Source organism: Electrona antarctica (genome assembly GCF_951216825.1).
Source record: "Electrona antarctica genome assembly, chromosome: 18".
NCBI lineage: Eukaryota > Metazoa > Chordata > Actinopteri > Myctophiformes > Myctophidae > Electrona > Electrona antarctica.
Genome location: NC_136799.1, coordinates 28,215,991 through 28,235,810, shown reverse-complemented (window position 1 = coordinate 28,235,810; position 19,820 = coordinate 28,215,991). Strand labels below are relative to the sequence as shown.

The window sequence follows — 19,820 nt, the reverse complement described above, 5'->3', positions numbered from 1 at the left end:
AGTGCTGATGTCTGTAGTCATTCTCTCTGTTTGCATCTCTCACTGGCAGTGCTGATGTCTGTAGTCAGTCTCTCTGTTTGCATCTCTCACTGGCAGTGCTGATGTCTGTAGTCAGTCTCTCTGTTTGCATCTCTCACTGGCAGTGCTGATGTCTGTAGTCATTCTCTCTGTTTGCATCTCTCACTGGCAGTGCTGATGTCTGTAGTCAGTCTCTCTGTTTGCATCTCTCACTGGCAGTGCTGATGTCTGTAGTCATTCTCTCTGTTTGCATCTCTCACTGGCAGTGCTGATGTCTGTAGTCAGTCTCTCTGTTTGCATCTCTCACTGGCAGTGATGATGTCTGTAGTCAGTCTCTCTGTTTGCATCTCTCACTGGCAGTGCTGATGTCTGTAGTCATTCTCTCTGTTTGCATCTCTCACTGGCAGTGCTGATGTCTGTAGTCATTCTCTCTGTTTGCATCTCTCACTGGCAGTGCTGATGTCTGTAGTCATGACATTGACACACCGTTCATTCAACTACTGTCAGTGGTGGGCAGTCAGGGCCAGCAAGGCCTTCTCTGCTGGCCCACTTGCCTGATGCCACTTGCCTGATGCAGAAATTTATATTTTATAATAAGTTTTTCTTTTTAACAAATATTATATCTATAATATTATATATAATATTATATTTATTTCGCTGCCACTGCACTGTTTTTCACTCAGACAGGCTGGATGCTCTGCTTCCATTCTGTGCAGGTACAACAGCCCTTGGTTTTTTTTTAACCAATGAGATTATTTCCTTGTGTTGTCTCCGGGTAAAATTCTCTACCGGGAGGCCTGCAGAAGCTCCAGTGAATCCCCTTGCCGTTGAAATGAATGGGATCAATATAGAGATTGACAGGTTCCTTAGCCAATCAGATTTCGAGTTTGCCCTGCTGGGCGTTTTCTTTCAAGTACGAGCGCCAGCTAGCTGGCCTTTGGTGACGTTAACGTCTTGCTTGGATCCCATCATTGGGGGAAATATTGTCAAATGAGAAAAGAGAACTGGGTGTTTCAAACTTTCTGCGCGAGTTCCCATTTGTGGGTTGATTGAGGAGCTAAATAGATTTAACTCACAAACAAACGCGGAAAACGGCTGAAGGAGGAGAAGAAACGGATTTAGTGGTGGATTTACAGTCAAAGCATTTTTCGAGAAGGAAGGACTTCAAGAAAAGCTTGCAGGGTAGATGCAGGCAGCCATGGTAAGGATCTTTATATAATATTTATATACATGCGATCGCGATGCGACGCAGCTTATTGATTGATCGTTTTATAGGCTATGGTTGTGGACTTCAGGACGTGTGGTTGTCCGTGCTGACAGTGTGTGTGGCCGAGTCTTATGTGGCTGTGCGCTGCGGAGCCACTTGTGTGTGTGTGTGTGTGTGTGTGTGTGTGTGTGTGTGTGCACGCGCGCACGCGCTGCGTGTGTTTAGTCCCCACCGGTGCAGCATAGCTGGGATATTACAGAGCCTGATATGAGTGTGGTTCAGTTCCACCAATTTTTGCGTGGTTTAATGTTGTATAAGAACATATGACAGGGGGGGGGGGGGGGATAGCCGATCTACAAGCCCACAGCGCGTCGTGAGCTTGTAGATCGGCTATTTTCGGGGGGGGGTGGGGGGTTGAAGGCCTAGTTCATTTCGGCACGGACCGCCACTGACTACTGTACTTACCGGAGTCTTCAGTTGCTCCCTGTACTTCACAGGAATGTTTCCCTTTTCCATCATCCTCAACCCTGCCACCCATTCTGATCTCTCTCTCCCTTACTCTTTGTCTTTGTCTTTGTCTCTCTCCCTCTGCATCTCTCTGTAAATTCAGTCCAGACACCAGCCTTAAATCTGGATTCTCTCTGCTTAACCAAACATATGGAATGCTACTGTAATGGAATGCTTCAAGTCGCGCGTGTGTGTGTGTGTGTGTGTGTGTGTGTGTGTGTGTGTGTGTGTGTGTGTGTGTGTGTGTGTGTGTGTGTGTGTGTGTGTGTGTGTGTGTGTGTGTGTGTGTGTGTGTGTGTGTGTGTGTGTGTGTGTGTGTGTGTGTGTGTGTGTGTGTGTGTGTGTGTGTGTGTGTGTGTGTGTGTGTGCAGGACTGTGGGTGTGTACAGGACATGCACATGTGTGCATGCCTGTCCTGTGCATGTTTTTGAGGTAAGGGTATAGCGCTTCTGTGGTGATGATAATAATGATAATGGTGTATTTCTGTGTGTGTGTGTGTACACTCAGAACAGAAGAGATTGCCTCCCCAAAGCCTTAGCCAGATACAGCTGAATGGGGCCTTGTGTTGTCGCAGCCAAAACTGCTTGTCTGCTCATGCATGAGCCCATTGCAAAGCCTCAGAATGCGTCCCCATATCTGAGCAGTTAGCTCATTCTGAGCCTGTTAGCTCCACTGTGAATGCTCTCTCCTACAGTGATGGCATTGTCGGCTTGGCCGCAGCCAGGATCTCTGCCAACTGCCAAGCATAACAATGGTGAAAGGATGGCATGGGTATGTGTCTTGAGTTTATGATGACTGTGACTCCCGAGTTCACTAGAAGTAACCTCATGCCCTGTTTGTGTCATGTGTATTTGCAGAGAATGGAGACCTGTCTGGGATGATTAGCTTGATGTGCCACCCATAAGAGGCGGGAGAGAAAGTAAGTTTGTCTTTATTCTTGTACTCCATTTAAGTTTTTAAGTATTCCCTATACAATGCTGTATTCCCTATACAATGGTGTGTGTGTGTGTGTGTGCGTGCGGCTATCCTTGTGAGAACCAAATGAGTCAAAATTTAGAAAGTGAGGACCGTGACAGAGGTCAGGCAGGTAGTTGCGCTGGTTAGAGGTTGGGGAATGACTGTAGTTGGTGGAAGTCATCATCAGTGGAGTATATAGCAAGTATAGCAGTACACAGGTGCATGTGTACTGTGTAGTCACTTGGAAGTCGCAGGGTCAGACTGTTGTTCCATATTCCAAGGCCCGCTGCCTCTCCCTGCTTTTCTGTTTTTTCCTCCAGCTCCTTTCTTCATCTAGTTCTTCTTTCTTCTTCTTTTTTCTTCTTCTCTCTATATTGCCCTCTTTTCCTCTGTTGCCTTTCCCCTCCTCTGGTGCTCTTTGTGAGGCTGTTTCCTGTTGGGTACTAAAGCCGGCGCCATGCTTCCTTCCCCGTACCCTGAGCTCACACACATTCACGCGCACGCACGCGCGCGCACACACACACACACACACACACACACACACACACACACACACACACACACACACACACACACACACACACACACACACATACACATACACATACGTGCACACACACACATTCGTAATTCTAGCTCCGTGTCATGAAAATCAGGCTCAAAATAGTCCCATAGTTTTTTTGCGAGTCGACACATAACCCACTTCTGCGATACCAGCAACAACAAAGAGCCTAGCGAGCCAAGATTGTCTATACCCCCCTCGTTCACTTTGCATTGGACTCAGTTTCCCAGAAGCCCTTGCAAGCCAGCGATAGGTTGATTCCCGGTTACGTCATGAAAGTGTCGGCCTCGTCACCATGTCCGCGACAAAGCCGGTATTTCTTTTAAGTTATCAAAAAACTGCAAATTAAACATATAAAACAAATAACGGGTTTAGCGTGTTACACAGGGAAAGACAATGCAATAAAACGCGGGTTTAGTGTGTTATGCAGCAAAGCTGTGAATATATAGGGCGCTGGTCCTTTAAGAAAAGGTAGGCGGGGCCTTACACCGGCTTTCGTCTTTGCGGAAGTGATACAACAACAACACTCCATGGACTAACTTTTCCTATCATCTAGAACAAAAAGTGCGCTCTTGCATAAGAGATCTAGCGTAAGGCTGTTTTCAGTGACGAATGCATACGTGTGCATGTGGAATGCGCTGAAAACCCACCTCTTCAGACTCCATCTTAGCCCATAGCACTTGCCGTAGTACTTGCCCTAGCCTATACTTCTATACTTTTACAGTTGGGTGCCACCGATATTGTCCCTTATCATTTGACCCATTTAGGCCTGACCTCAAAACTTTTAAAAATCCTTCTAAATCCTGAAAAAATCCTTCTACATTTTCACGATTTTTCAAAAATAGCAGACCTACAAGCTCGTAGCGCGCCACTCGGTGGCGCGCTATGAGCTTGTAGATCTGCTATTTTTCAATAGCTAAATTATAACATAATGTTTAAAACACCAAAAGGGGTTCCCGCCCAAAATGGGTAAACTGTCCTTTTGCGCAGATCACGCAAACCTCAGCAAAAAGAAAAGGACAATATCGATGGCCTCCAACTGTACTTCTACTCCACTACTCAGATCCAAATATTGTACTTACTCCACCACATTTATTTGAAAACTTTAGTTAACTAGTTACTTTGTAGATTTTGATTATTATTACAAAACATGCGACGCATTGTGAGCTTATAGATCTGCTATTATATCAAAAGATGTTTTATCATTTGAAATCTTGAAAGGGGCATTCTTCACAATGAGTCATTTTACGTTTAGTACTTTAAAGGACCACTTCACCACTTTTCAACCTATCTTCATATAATTGGTCCTCACTATAGTGGGAGGCCTGTTAAAATTCAGAAACCAGTGACATCATCGAGGGAATCCAAGCTAGAAACTAATATAAACTGCAGGCATTCTAAAAGTTGCAATGTGATAATGGCAACCATCGTTTTCACGATAATACAAATCTAAATATATATATTTTTAAAATCTTGTTTTAAAAAACTCCTAAAAACGCCTAACGATGATGTCAATGGTGGACGGGTTTCTGAACTGCCCACAGCCTAGCTCCTAATGAGACACAGACTGAGTTGAAAGAAATGTGGAATTTTATCATGAACTTAGTGATTAGTGAGGACCAATTATATGAAGATAAGTTGAAAAGTGGTGAAGTGGTCATTTAAGTAAATTTTGAATTCCGGTAAATTTTGAATTCCGGACTTTTACGAGTATTTTTACATTGCAGTATTGATACTTTTACTTAAATAAAACAATTGAGTACTTTTTCCACCACTGATCAGTGGCTGTGGAGAGTGACAGTAGCGTCCTTGCTCTCTTTCAGATTCTCTTTACAGTTTCTGCACAAGGAAAACCTGGAATCGAATGAGCAACTCTTTACTTTACAAGTTTATTTCTCTAACTAGAACTCAGCCATCTAATTAGTTTGAGTTTGTAACTGTACTGGTTTATGGTCATGCTCTGCTGTAAGCTGTATATTTTCAACTGCATAATTCATATAATATTTGTTAGATTTCACATATTTACTATACTGTATAACATTTTATATATTTCATTACACAGCAGAAAGGAATCAACCGGTAAAATGTTGACCGGTAAGTGTAAAAGAGGTGGCATTTTTAAGCACCAGCCCAAAAAATGTAATAACAATGACGATGGCGTTTTGTAACCTGGCAAAGGCTATCCTGTCCACTCATCTAGTTCCCCTATTGATGTTACCTCTTTCTCCCTCGCAGCGTCATCGTTTTACTTTTATCTCGTTTTCTCTTTTCCTCTCCTCCTTTCCCCTCTCCCTCCATCTACCAGCCCAGTGCTGCATTCTCACTGCAGTGGTGTGCTCTGCATTGTGGGCGCTCGCACCACAGTCACGCATCTCTTTCACTGTGCAGTATAGCTCTCTCTCTCTCTCTCTCTCTCTCTCTCGCTCTCTCTCTCTCTCTCTCTCTCTCTCTCTCTCTCTCTCTCTCTCTCCAGCTTTCTGTCAGTGTTCAGCACTTTCTCTCTATTACAGTGGTTCTCAACCCTTTCAGGCCGTGACCCCCCCAAAATAATCATAATATGTGAACTGAGGACCCCCTAGCCTGGTATTAGCCAGACTCATAACGTGGATTCACTCACTCACACGTACCCCCACATTATGAGTCTGGCTAATGCCAGGCTAGCGACCCCCCACCCTGACAAGAATTTGGAATTGTAGGATTTGATGCATTACATTTAATTTGACTTGGTTCAGTGAGTGAATCCACATTACGAGTCTGGCTAATGCCAGGCTAGGGACCCCCCCACCCTGACAAGCACTTGGAATTGTAGCCACAATTTGCAATACTAGATTTTTTTTCTAGCGGGATGAATCTAGAGTTGCAATACCCTCCATTGACAGCCCATTGATCCAAATCGAATTTCCAATCTTCTTGTATTAAACGACGTTAAACTTACCAACATTGCAGCTGTAGAATTATCCTCTTTCAATCTGCAAAGACTTTGTTTCATAAAAATCCACCGTAGACATGTTATGCTGCATGTTAGCTACTTTCTGGCAAGAAAGTCTGTGCGGGTAATTGTCTCCACCAGGCCGAAGGCATGGGGAGAGAGTATGTTTTGCACTCCGTCCGTCCGTCCGTGTGTGTGTCCGTGTGTCCGTCCGTCCGTGTGTCCGTCCGTCTGTGAACAGCTAATCGCCGGCACCATTAACCCGGTCGATGCCAAATTGTGCACACACACTCCCTGGATGCCAACGATGAACCTCTGCCCCAAAATTTCCAGAACGGCCTGTTATAGCGCCACCAGGAGGCCGCTTTGTGCAAAACAAGTTTTTGGACAGTACACCTACAGATTTTGTCCAAACATCAAGCAAATTAGTACACAGTCTCTCTAGAGCCATTCAACGAAACGGGTCTTTCAGATTTCTCAGACTCCATCCTGATTGGCTAAGATTGGCTTCCAAAGTTCGCAAGAGTGCTCAGTTTCAAACAAAATGCTGCAAATCATGAACACATCATGTGATTTCCGTGAAATTGCGCACGTACATTCCCACTAGGCCGAGGAAGAAATGCCACGTGAACATTTTCAACTCAGCCTCATGGTGGCGCTATAACCGGCCAAAAAGTGTTTTTACCTCCAACTGCACGGATCTGTGGATAACTTTTTTTGCCAACTCCCTAGAGGCCAAGGAAAAACCTTTGCCTGGAATTTTTCACATCTGCTCTTTATAGCGCCACCAGGAGGCCGACATATGTAAAACACATTGTCTAATATTACTCCTTCAGATGTTATCCAAATTTCACGCAAATCGGTACACATGCTCTCCATAGTCATGTGATCAAGACGGGTTTGTTTGATTTCTCATAATCCACCTTCATTGCCTACGATTGGCTTCTAAACTTTTCAGGAGTAGCCCGCTTTGTACCCGTTTTGTACAAATCGCCGCAACTACTCAACGCAGCGTCCGATTGCGGTGAAACTGTGCATGCATATTCCCACTAGGCTGAGGAAGAAATGCCACTTGACAGTTTTCAAATCAGCCTCATGGTGGCGCTACAACAGGCCAAGCTGTGTCTCACTCACACACACACACACACACACACACACACACACACACACACACACACACACACACCATTATATTACTCCTAAACATTTTGCCAAACATCACACACACTCCTATCCTCCTGGTGGAGACCTGTGCCCAGAAGGGCACTTTTTCCAGTTTATTTTATTTTTTTATTTATTTTTAGGGGCTCCTATATTCAGCTATTAGTGTAGATTTCCATCCTACACAAACATTAAATTACCATTGACAATGAATGGACAATTTTACATCCTAGTGTCTGAGCAAATAGAAATAGGCATAGGCCCTCATTTATCACTGACATTTTTGGCATTTATCATTCCAGCGTGACTTTGAACTTGGACGTACGCCAGGCCAAAATTCACATCATGTCGGGAGCTGTCGTTGACTTTGTCTGCACCGGTTTTTCTGTCGGGCATCTAAACATATGTATTCACTCCTAAAATGTTAATATAAAACTGTATATGTAGCCTATACATACATGTAAAAATACATAAATAAATGTAAAGGAATACATCAATTATGTGTCATATGAAATTGGTAGGAGCAATTAAAATCGTGCAATATAAAAAAAATAAAACATGTTTACAATGTTACAAGTTTATGCTTAATCATAAGCATAAACGGCGGCAGCGACACCAGCACATGCAGCACACACCAGCCTTCATCCATATGTTTATGATTCATTCATTAATCATCACTCCATAAACGTTGATTATGACTGCTTTGCCAGGCTATCTCTCATTAACGTGCAGGTCACTGCAGGCATCACTCACTCACAGCACTCGCAGCATGCAGTGAGCAGTCTCACTGGGATCGCCTTCCTACATGACTGCTTAAACGTGCACTGCGCACGAATGGCTAAAATGAATGTAGTAGCCTACAGCACAAAAACGAGGGCGAGGCTTGATTTTCTAGGGCATGCCAGATAGATTTCAGCCGTCACATTTATCAATGCTACGACCGAAAATACGCAAGGATCAACTGTTTGCGTTTGCATCATAAATGCCGTGCCGACGTCTTCTCTCTCTCTCTCTCTCTCTCTCTCTCTCTCTGGACCTCTCCTGAGACAGCCACTGAAGGTGTGCAGCCGCAGAGGGCACCTGATGCCAAGGCATTAAGCTGGCAAGGCTCTGCCAAGCAAGCTCTCGCTGCGTTTGTGTGTGATGTCTTACAGGCCTGCGAGAGGGATAAACGCTGTGTATCAACAGAGGCTTTTAAATGTCTCTCTGAATGGAGTGTGTGTAGGTTGCTCACCCACACACATAATAATACAACATTTTGAGTACCCTAAAGTTTTATGTTAGAAATGTCAAACTATGGGTCCTCGGCATTTAGAAAATGCTGGATGCTAACTTGCATATGTTGGGCAATTTTCATAGGGGGTTATATGTGAACATACCATTAACAATCTATATCTATAAGGCAACATTTTCAAAATGTCTTCTGACGTGTCAAACTAGGGGGTTTTCATGATTCTGAATCCATTCCAAATTTCCAAGCATTAGTTTTGCACAAAAAACACTCGTTGGGCTAAAAACATCCATGGCCACTTGCCCAAATGTGCCCAAATGTGCTGACCTCATCACATTTGACGGCATATTATGAAAACTGTCCAACATATGCAAGTTAGCATCCGGCGGTTTCTAAATGCTGGGGACCCATACTGGACATTTCTAACATAAAACTTTAGTACTTTCAGTAAAAGTATCATTACTGCAATGTAGAAATGCTCTGTTACAAGTAAAAGTCTTCAAAAATGTACTTCAAAAGTAAAAGTACTAATTATGCAGAATGTCCCATTTTAAGTTTTCAAATGTATAATAATCTAATAAAAAATAGCAGCTCTACAAGCTCCAATGCGTTGTATTGGTTCGCATTGTGAACTTGTAGATCGGCTATTTTCAAATGACCGAAATGTACAGTATATAGGGATAAGACAAGTGTTTATTTGTATGTTTTGTAATAATAATCAAAGTAACTTAGTTTTCAAATAATTGTAGTGGAGTAAAAGTACAATATTTGCCTCTGAAATGTAGTGGAGTAGAAGTAAAAGTATTGGAAAGTACAAAAACCTCAAAATTGTACCGCACATGCGCACAACATAGTTGCGTTCCGTGCCCAGCAACCTCTGCATGAACTCGTCTCCTACGAATAGAACACCCGCCTATGGTTATAGTATAATCACAGGTCGCCTGTAGCCAAAAAGTTGTGAAAGTCGTCAACGGTACAGATTGACACTTTAAAATAAGTTGTGAAAGGCGTCATCGGCACGGAAAGAGTACAGTACTTGCATATCAAACTGGACGTCCTTGAAATGAAAAAGGTTGAGAATCACTGCTGTGTGGAGAACTTGACTGATCGGCTCCCGTTGCCTCTGTGAGCCCCTGGGCTACTGGGGGAGGGGTGGATAAGAGAGAATGCGTAAGAACAGAGGATAATAGCAGGGGTGGACAAGCACAGGTGGGGGTGGAGCGAGAGACATTGGGAGGAGGTGATGTGGATGTGGGCATGGGAGGAGAGATGATGAGGAGACAGACAGAGAGAGGTGGAGATGAGGGAGCTGTAATGCAGTGGTCCTGCTGTCTGTGACCTTGGGTGGATGTATTCCATGATGAGAGGAGATGGTAGGTCTACCATCTCCTCTCATCTCCAATACATTAACTAGGTCACATTCTCCATAAACGCTAACAAAGTATTAAATGGCATATAAAACACAATTAGAATAGACATAAAATTGTAATAAGTGTATATTAAAAATCACATCCGTGTGAACTGAGTGGTGTAAGGTCTTATATAGACTGATCAGCTGTGGTCTGACGTAATGTCTGACGTAATGAAATCACACCCGTGTGAACTGGGTAACCATAGCAACCATGCTCATTTTTTGGTACGAACAGACAGACAGACAAACTAACAAAGCCAGTTGTAGGAGTGGTTTACACCACTCAAAAATATATTTCTGTAATATTTTTAGTGACTGAATTAAACGCGCTTAAAGGATGATTTCACCATTTTTCAACCTATCTTCATTATAATTGGTCCTCACCAATGATAAAATAGCAAAAAAAAGAATCTACTCGGTCTGTGTCTCATAGGAGGGCTGTGGGCAGTTAACTATTTTTTTCCCCAAGTCTGTATATATACGCACATCGACGCTAGGTGGCGTCATATCCCAAGTCTGTATATATACGTACCCCAACGTGGATGGTTGAGACCTACGGAATCCTTTAACATTGGTCCGGTTCCCATAGCAACGCCCCACCGTTCCAACTATGGGATTGGAAATATATTCACAGTGGAAGGGAGGATTTTCAAACCGTCATAACTCAGATTCTAGGATCGCTGTCCTTGGTGGATTTTCTGCCATCCACATTTCGGATTTAATTTGTGCCTTTGTACTGCGACGCTGGCGCCATGTAAACTCCGACTTCTTAAAGTGAACGTGTATGCTGGCCCCTGGATCTGGGGTTTATGCTAACAGCTAGCGGTAGAGATAGAGTTAAGAAACCCGTCTTTCAGTGACCTCATCGTTAGGCAGATTAAAAAAAATCAATTATCTAATACGATGGCTTCCATTATAAAATTGTAACTTTTCAGGAATAGAAAGCCTGCAGTATTCCATTAGCTTGGATTCCCCATCGATGATGTCACTGGAAGACGGGTTTCTGAACTTCGCACAGCCCTCCCATTAGACACAGACCGAGTAGAAAAAGATTGTGCTATTTTATAATGAACATTAGTGAGGACCAATTATTCAGTAAATAAAGTGGTGAAGTCGACCTTTTAATGCAGATTATATATATATAGATACATAGTTACATACATGTAGATGTTTTATCCAGCAAGTGGGCATAAATAAATAAATAACTTCACATAAGAAAAGTAAGACAAGCAATGACTAAAGGGTAAAGGAAGAATTCAGCATATCTTTAGTTCTTTACTGATATGACTTGTGAGTCGTGTTCACCAGTCAACATCCTGCCTACAGTTGGCCAAAGTAAACAGCGAGTTGCCAAGGTGGAGTTACTAGCATTGTCATCTCTCTTTGCCACTCTCCCTCTGTCTCTCACTCTGTCTGACAGTTGCATCGGCATACACACACACGCACACGCACACGCACACACACACACAAGGACAGTTAACAGGGTTATCAGCTGTTGATAGTTGTCCTTCATGGTTCCCAAGTGATGAGAGCCATCGTGTCGTCATGTTCGCTTATCGGTGTGAATTGGTGGCACACATACATTCCTCCATAAGCAGGTCAGAGCTATAATAGATACCCACACGTACACACACAGCATATCTCCACTCATCATTGGGTCATATAAGTGTTCTAGCTGACATCTGCTGATACCTGAGAATGTTTGAACAGCTGTATGAAGAGGTTTTAAATAGTGTTTGTCCTGACTACACTGTCTGTTAATGGGCTGTGGCCAAAAACAGTAAAAAAAAAGTATGTCGCTCTGCAGTTGGATTTACGAGAGAACGTTCCTGTCATTTTAATAAGGTTGCCTTTTTTAACTGATGTTCCTATTCAATGTGAATTACAATGAGTGAAGAGGCAGGAGTTGAGTGTCATGTTTAAAGGACAACTTCAAAAGGAACGGCTTGTGACCTTTGTTGCACGTCATCCGCCAAAATGTATCGGCCATCATTTCTCTCTCAAGTGTACGGACATGTACACCTCTTTTCCTATTATTCGGTCATTCATATAGCAAAAACCTGATGAAAGGTATGGGTATGTTGTAGGCTACACTACTTCCTCTGCTGTAGAGGGGTTTTGTTCCAAACAGAGGACCTGTTGTGTATAAAAAAAAGGCCTGTTCTCTCTCTGACTGCCCCAAGGCTGCTTGCAGCTCATATTAATGATGTCACAGTGTGGCTGGTGCTCCATGTGGGAGGGGTGCTGTCACAGCCTTGTTAGATCTGACTAACAAAATAACAATGACTTCTGCCTTTGCTTCCCTGTGCTTCCACAATAGGGGCTTCCCACGGTTTCACACCATGCACCAGATAGTGAAACCGTAGCACGCGCGCACAGACAAAACACACACACACACACACACACACACACACACACACACACACACACACACACAGGTGGGAAATTATCTCAAAAAATGTGGCTGTATATGGTAAGCCCGTCTACCAGCCACTTTGGCAGGACATCAGCCATTGTTTTGTTGGTAAAGTAGGGAAAGTGGCAGTTGAATTTAAGAATGCACCAGTCATTGTGGCTGGCGGACACAAATAATAGTTTCCTGCCCCATTCGTAGACACCACATCCTCAGTAAGAGCTCCCTCTCAAGTTGAAGTTCATATGTTGTCACCAAAGGCATGGCTTTTGCACCCTGTCCGTCTGTCCGCGTGCATGTATGTCCATTCGTGAACAGCTGATCTCCAGCACCGTTGGTCTGATCACAGCGAAACTGTGCATACACACTCCCTGGAGAACCTGTGCCCAGAATCTTTCATTTCGGCCACCACATGCCACCACGAGGCTGATTATTGCTAGATAATTGTCTTTACATTACTCCTCCGCCTCATATCATAAATGCAGCTTCCGATTGCCGTGAACCTTTCACACACATTCCCACTAGGCTGAGGAACACATGCCACCCTTTTCACATTGTCCTGTTATATTAGCGCTACCATCCTGATTGGCGAATTTTGAACATTGCTAGCCCACAATAGACCTGTGCTCCGAGAAGCACTTTTTCTAGTTTTGTACTGTAATCCTCCAGATTATGACTCTCCCACTCTGTCACATATCCTCCTGATGAGCTATGAATGACTACCACTCTGAGTCTGACACTGACTCTTAGCCCAATCCACTTTCTTCCCACAATCCTGATGTCCTGTAACTTCCATTGCCACATCAAAATCAATTCCTTACATATACAAGGGTCTTGTTTTATGGATTAGGTTGCTTCGGTGTGGGGTAATATGGCATTTTCATCCAAACAGATAAGACGCCTAGTGAAAATACCACGGATAGTTGGATACGCTTAGCTTTGTTTGCTTTCAGTTTAAAACACCAGTATATGTTGATTTTAATTTCACCAAATGTCTGTGGTGGAGTGTGTGTTTGCATAACATACCCAATACAATCCTTAAGTGTTAATTTATCCATTTGTGAGAGAGTGTACACCATTAGTGACCTCTGACCTCCACTCAGAAGATAAATGCCGATTAGAGTCATTATTTCAAGGAAACTCAATGCAGGGAGTGTTGGCCTCAATGCCCTGTGCTGGACATGCATCTATGTTCACAACAAAAACAAACGGGGATGGAACCACATTTGTAGGCTGCTGTATGTTGGCACACACGCACGCACGGACGCGCGCGCACACAGACACACACACACACACACACACACACACACAGTCACACACACACACACACACACACACACACACACACACACACACACACACACACACGTTAGGTTAAACATCTATCATGTTTAACCTAACCTGCTGGCTGATAGTAACCTGACTCCGCCAGATGGGGCAGCAGAGAGTACTCTCTGCTGCCCCATCTGGCGGAGTCAGGTTAGGCTGATAGCAGTTCTAAAGGAAAGCAGTCGGAGTGAGCGCTAAGTCGGGCTGAACCTCGCAGCAGCAATTCTAGAGAAGGAGAAATATTTAAGTTTTGACTGGGTGGTAAAGATGGTCATTGTTGCCTCACTGTCTTTACCCACACAGAACAAAGGCATAAATCTAAGAGTGACATGTCCAGGGACGCTCACCCACTGGGAGGAGGAATTTAATCGAATGGCAGTTGCACAATTATGCCTCCAAGTTCGCCTTTCTCGCCCCCCCTCACTTGCACACCAGCTGTGTTACAGTATTTGCCCGTCCAGTCACTGGATAATGCACCGGATCTGTTGTATCGATCTAGTGCGAGTGCTGAACATAGAAGCGAAGCATTGCTTGTGATGTTATGGGCTAGTTCAGCCCTGTGATCTGATTTCTGCCTGTAGCTGTCATGTGTTGAGTCTCCCCAGATCTCTGTGACTCCTTCCTCTCCCCATGGCCTGGAGACTAGCAGGCAACTGACAGGCTAGTATTTTTGGATGCTGCTGTTTTTAATAGAACATCTAATATATTTTGCGTTTTTCTTTTAGACCTGCTCTGCTTCCCGGCCCGCTCATAGCAACCGTGCGTGCGTGCGTGCGTGCGTGCGTGCGTGCGTGCGTGCGTGCGTGCGTGCATGCGTGCGTGCGTGCGTGCGTGCGCCATCCTGCGTGTATAGTGGTGTTTTTTATGAAGAACATGCTCTAATAGTGTGTTCACTTTGTTGTTGTGCTGCCAGGATCAGGCCTCAACAGGGCCAGAGCAGAGCCATGCGGCTCAGAGGGGTTTTGCGTTGCGTTTAGCTTGTTGAAAGTAATGTCCTCAATCTGGTCGTAAATTCCTTCTCATCACCTATCATAACTTTCATCTCTTGGTTGCATGGCCCCTTTGAATCCCAATTAATTTCCATCTTCTCTGTGGGTGTCATCATTCTGGGACTACTTTTAGGCACCAGTTCAAGGAATCTAGCTTTAGACACACTTCATAGGACAGACCCAGAAAAGGCCCTGGGTTACTAGGCTGAGTGGTTACTAGAATAGCAGCTTTTCAACTGGAATAGAAATACACTGCTGGAAAAAATATCAACATAAATTGTTGGCATAAGCAGGGGAGGGTCCGTCCCACATTGCCCTCCTAAATGTTGACATTTGAGAGGAGTTCATGCTCGTATCCTAGTTGTACACTCCATCTCGGTCCATGCATTAAAAAGATATACATTTTTGAACTAATCTCTGTGTTAACGCCAACATTTTTACGTCAGTTGCAATCTGCGGGCCACCACTTTAAACGCTCTCTGTCACTCATTATATCCCATCTCGATCCATTCAGGGGAAACCTCACAGTCCATCTGTCCGTCTGTGTGTCTATCTGAGAGGGAGTTCAATACCAGTATTTTCCCTACTTTTCAGTATTTTTCGCAGTTTACATGGTAAAGTGGTTCAACATAAGTATTAAGTATCCACCACTTAATTTTCAAAAGCTTATTATAAACCTAAACATCAAACTTTACTTCACCTGCCCAGACCCTATAAGGAGATTAAACCAACCCAAACATAGACCTTGGCACAATCTTTTGTGGTAAACTAATGCTTGGAATGGACTCAGCATCATGAAAACCCCCTAGTTTGATACGTCACATGCTACTTAAAGCATGATGAAATTTAGATTTTTTTCCAATTATGAAAATTGCTCAACATATGCAAGTTAGCATCTCACAGTTTCTACATGCTGGGGACCCACACTCAACATTTCTAACATAAAACCTTGTGTACTCAACATGCCTGGGTTCACATTCTGGCAAGTGGACTATAATCTGTTTTTGGAAAGAAAAATACATATTTGGAAGATTATCTGGAATACTGGGTCACTGAGTGATCAGCAGACAGCAGCCATCATCCATCTCAGTGTTGTCCCTGTGCAGCCTTTGGCGGTGAACTCTCATGTCGCCTCACATGAACAAATAGGTATTCCCTAACATCATATGGAGGGAAGCAGAGAGGACTAGGTATTTCCATCATATGGAGGGAAGCAGAGAGGACTAGGTATTTCCTAACATCATATGGAGGGAAGCAGAGAGGACTAGGTATTTCCATCATATGGAGGGAAGCAGAGAGGACTAGGTATTTCCTAACATCATATGGAGGGAAGCAGAGAGGACTAGGTATTTCCTAACATCATATGGAGGGAAGCAGAGAGGAGCTCAGAGGACTAGGTATTTCCATCATATGGAGGGAAGCAGAGAGGACTAGGTATTCCCTAACATCATATGGAGGGAAGCAGAGAGGACTAGGTATTTCCATCATATGGAGGGAAGCAGAGAGGACTAGGTATTTCCTAACATCATATGGAGGGAATCAGAGAGGACTAGGTATTTCCATCATATGGAGGGAAGCAGAGAGGACTAGGTATTTCCTAACATCATATGGAGGGAATCAGAGAGGACTAGGTATTTCCTAACATCATATGGAGGGAAGCAGAGAGGACTAGGTATTTCCATCATATGGAGGGAAGCAGAGAGGACTAGGTATTTCCATCATATGGAGGGAAGCAGAGAGGACTAGGTATTTCCATCATATGGAGGGAAGCAGAGAGGACTAGGTATTTCCTAACATCATATGGAGGGAAGCAGAGAGGACTAGGTATTTCCATCATATGGAGGGAAGCAGAGAGGACTAGGTATTTCCATCATATGGAGGGAAGCAGAGAGGACTAGGTATTTCCTAACATCATATGGAGGGAAGCAGAGAGGACTAGGTATTTCCATCATATGGAGGGAAGCAGAGAGGACTAGGTATTTCCATCATATGGAGGGAAGCAGAGAGGACTAGGTATTTCCATCATATGGAGGGAAGCAGAGAGGACTAGGTATTTCCATCATATGGAGGGAAGCAGAGAGGACTAGGTATTTCCTAACATCATATGGAGGGAAGCAGAGAGGACTAGGTATTTCCATCATATGGAGGGAAGCAGAGAGGACTAGGTATTTCCATCATATGGAGGGAAGCAGAGAGGACTAGGTATTTCCATCATATGGAGGGAAGCAGAGAGGACTAGGTATTTCCATCATATGGAGGGAAGCAGAGAGGACTAGGTATTTCCTAACATCATATGGAGGGAAGCAGAGAGGACTAGGTATTTCCACACTGTTTCATTGGAGTTGTCATTGAAGAGGCGATGGGCCCTCAGTTGTTCAGGTCATTTCCCTGCCGAAATACCACACTGTGCCTCTTGTCGTTCCTTTCTCATTTTCTTTCCAGGAGACGAAAAGGGGAAAATGAAACGGGAGAAAAAAGTGACATGACAGCACAGGAAACGACAAACCGAACATTATGGGATGCCGGTTTTCTCTTTCTTGGAAAAAAAGAGGGAAAGAAATGCAGGCAAAGCATCAGGTCTCCACCATCTTGTGGCTTCAACTGCTCTGCCAGCATCCATCCACTGCAGGCCCATGGCCTGCTCTCTCTCTCTCACACACACACACACACACACACACACACACACACACAGTCACACACAGACACACACAGACACACACACACACACACACACACACACACACACACACACACACACACACACACACACTGTTGACCAGACAGTGGCCTTGTTGTTAGAGTGTCCGCCCTGAAACTGGGAGGTCAGGGTTCGATCCCCGGCCGGGTCATACCAAAGACTGTAAAAATGGGACCCAATGCCCCCCTGCTTGGCACTCAGCATCAAGGGTTGGATTGGGGGGTCAAATCTACTAATCAAATGATTGCAGAGCGCCGCACGGCTGCAGCTTACCGCTCCTTGGCTGCAGCTCACCGCTCCTTGGCTGCAGCTCACCGCTCCTTGGCTGCAGCTCACCGCTCCTTGGCTGCAGCTCACCGCTCCAAGAGATGGGTCAAATGCAGAGAACAAATCCACTGCGGTAACGGGTGTGACAAATCGTACGACTTTGACTTTGACTTGAGTCACATATGCAAACTGGCAAGAATCAGTGGCATGAAGATGGCTGGTTGAGACATTGTCATTGGACGTGGGCCCTATATTAACTACGGTGTCATTGGACGTGGGCCCTATATTAACTACGGTTGAGACATTGTCATTGGACGTGGGCCCTATATTAACTACGGTTTGAGACATTGTCATTGGACGTGGGCCCTATATTAACTACGGTTTGAGACATTGTCATTGGACGTGGGCCCTATATTAACTACGGTTTGAGACATTGTCATTGGACGTGGGCCCTATATTAACTACGGTTTTATGGGGTAGAAGAACTTCTGGCTGTCAAGTGCAAGAAAAAAGAAAGGGGGAGGGGGTTAATTTCCTTCCCTCTGTCTTTCATGGGGAGAACAGAATGTACTGAAGGCAACAGGCGGGCAGGAAGAGAGCGATGAGGGCCCTAATGATATGGTGTATGATTGTAACCTTGGTGTGTGTGTGTGTGTGTGTGTGTGTGTGTGTGTGTGTGTGTGTGTGTGTGTGTGTGTGTGTGTGTGTGTGTGTGTGTGTGTGTGTGTGTGTGTGTGTGTGTGTGTGTGTGTGTGTGTGTGTGTGTGTGTGTGTGTGTGTGTGTGTAGGGAGCCTGTGGGAGAGAGAGAGAGAAGGGAGCCTGTGGGAGAGAGAGAGAGAAGGGAGCCTGTGGGAGAGAGAGAGAGAAGGGAGCCTGTGGGAGAGAGAGAGAGAAGGGAGCCTTTGGGAGAGAGAGAGAGAAGGGAGCCTGTGGGAGAGAGAGAGAGAGAGAGAGAAGGGAGCCTGTGGGAGAGAGAGAGAGAGAGAGAGAAGGGAGCCTGTGGGAGAGAGAGAGAGAGAGAGAGAGAGAGAGAGAAGGGAGCCTGTGGGAGAGAGAGAGAGAGAGAGAGAAGGGAGCCTGTGGGAGAGAGAGAGAGAAGGGAGCCTGTGGGAGAGAGAGAGAGAGAGAGAAGGGAGCCTGTGGGAGAGAGAGAGAGAAGGGAGCCTGTGGGAGAGAGAGAGAGAGAGAGAGAGAGAGAGAGAAGGGAGCCTGTGGGAGAGAGAGAGAGAAGGGAGCCTGTGGGAGAGAGAGAGAGAAGGGAGCCTGTGGGAGAGAGAGAGAGAGAGAAGGGAGCCTGTGGGAGAGACAGAGAGAGAGAGAGAGAAGGGAGCCTGTGGGAGAGAGAGAGAGAGAGAGAGAGAAGGGAGCCTGTGGGAGAGAGAGCAAAGATCATCGCTTCTACTGACTTTCACTTCTAAACCCTCTGGCCGTTTTGACCTTGATGCTGGATTCAGAGCCTTCTCTTCTGTTCCTCCTCTTAGTTTCAGTTTCCACCTGCCTGTGCATCCTAATCTCTCTGTGTTCATGCTATTAAAATCATGGATCAGAAACCTATGAGATGGAAGCTTTGTGGTATTAAAAAAACACACCCTTTTTCCTATACTATCAAATTGGTTTTTAAATGTTTCACCTTTGTTTTCTGGACTTGTTGATAAACTTCCAAGCTCTGGTAGAGCAACTACACAAGCCTCAACAAATGGTAAACTGTACTGTTCCCAAGTGTCATTCGGACAGTCTTCCTTCTCAGTAAAGGGGGCAAACCTTTGGAACTCTTTGCCTACAGTTCTAAAACTAGAGACGTATGGTAATGTGTTTCACAGAGGACTCAAACTACCGGTATGGTTGGTCAAATCAAATGTACTCACATGTATAGGTTACCTGAATGATTATGTCTACTTTTGTTTTGTTTCACAAATTAATTTAACAATTAATGTAATTAATGTAACCCCCCCCATCCCGTTGCAGTTCATTGGAGCGACGTGTATCCCAATGAAGGCGGAAGTGCAGTGCTGAAGGCTTCTTTTTTTTTTTTAACAAATCTTTATAACAGTCATGACGATATACATTACAATACAAAACAAGACAAACAAACAAACACAAACAACAAAGTTATTAACAATACAACATCAGAGCCAGGGGC

At 44.5% G+C, this 19,820-nt stretch overlaps 1 protein-coding gene across 1 annotated transcript in view; it reads left to right on the top strand.

Annotated features, from left to right (window-relative positions):
* The window catches only part of luzp1 (leucine zipper protein 1), an 89,926-nt gene that overhangs the window by 36,026 nt on the left and 34,080 nt on the right, over positions 1 to 19,820 (top strand). The window contains exon 2 of the mRNA XM_079527875.1: positions 2,590 to 2,651. The gene's annotated coding sequence lies outside the window, so the exon portion shown is untranslated. The remainder of the gene's footprint in view (positions 1 to 2,589; positions 2,652 to 19,820) is intronic.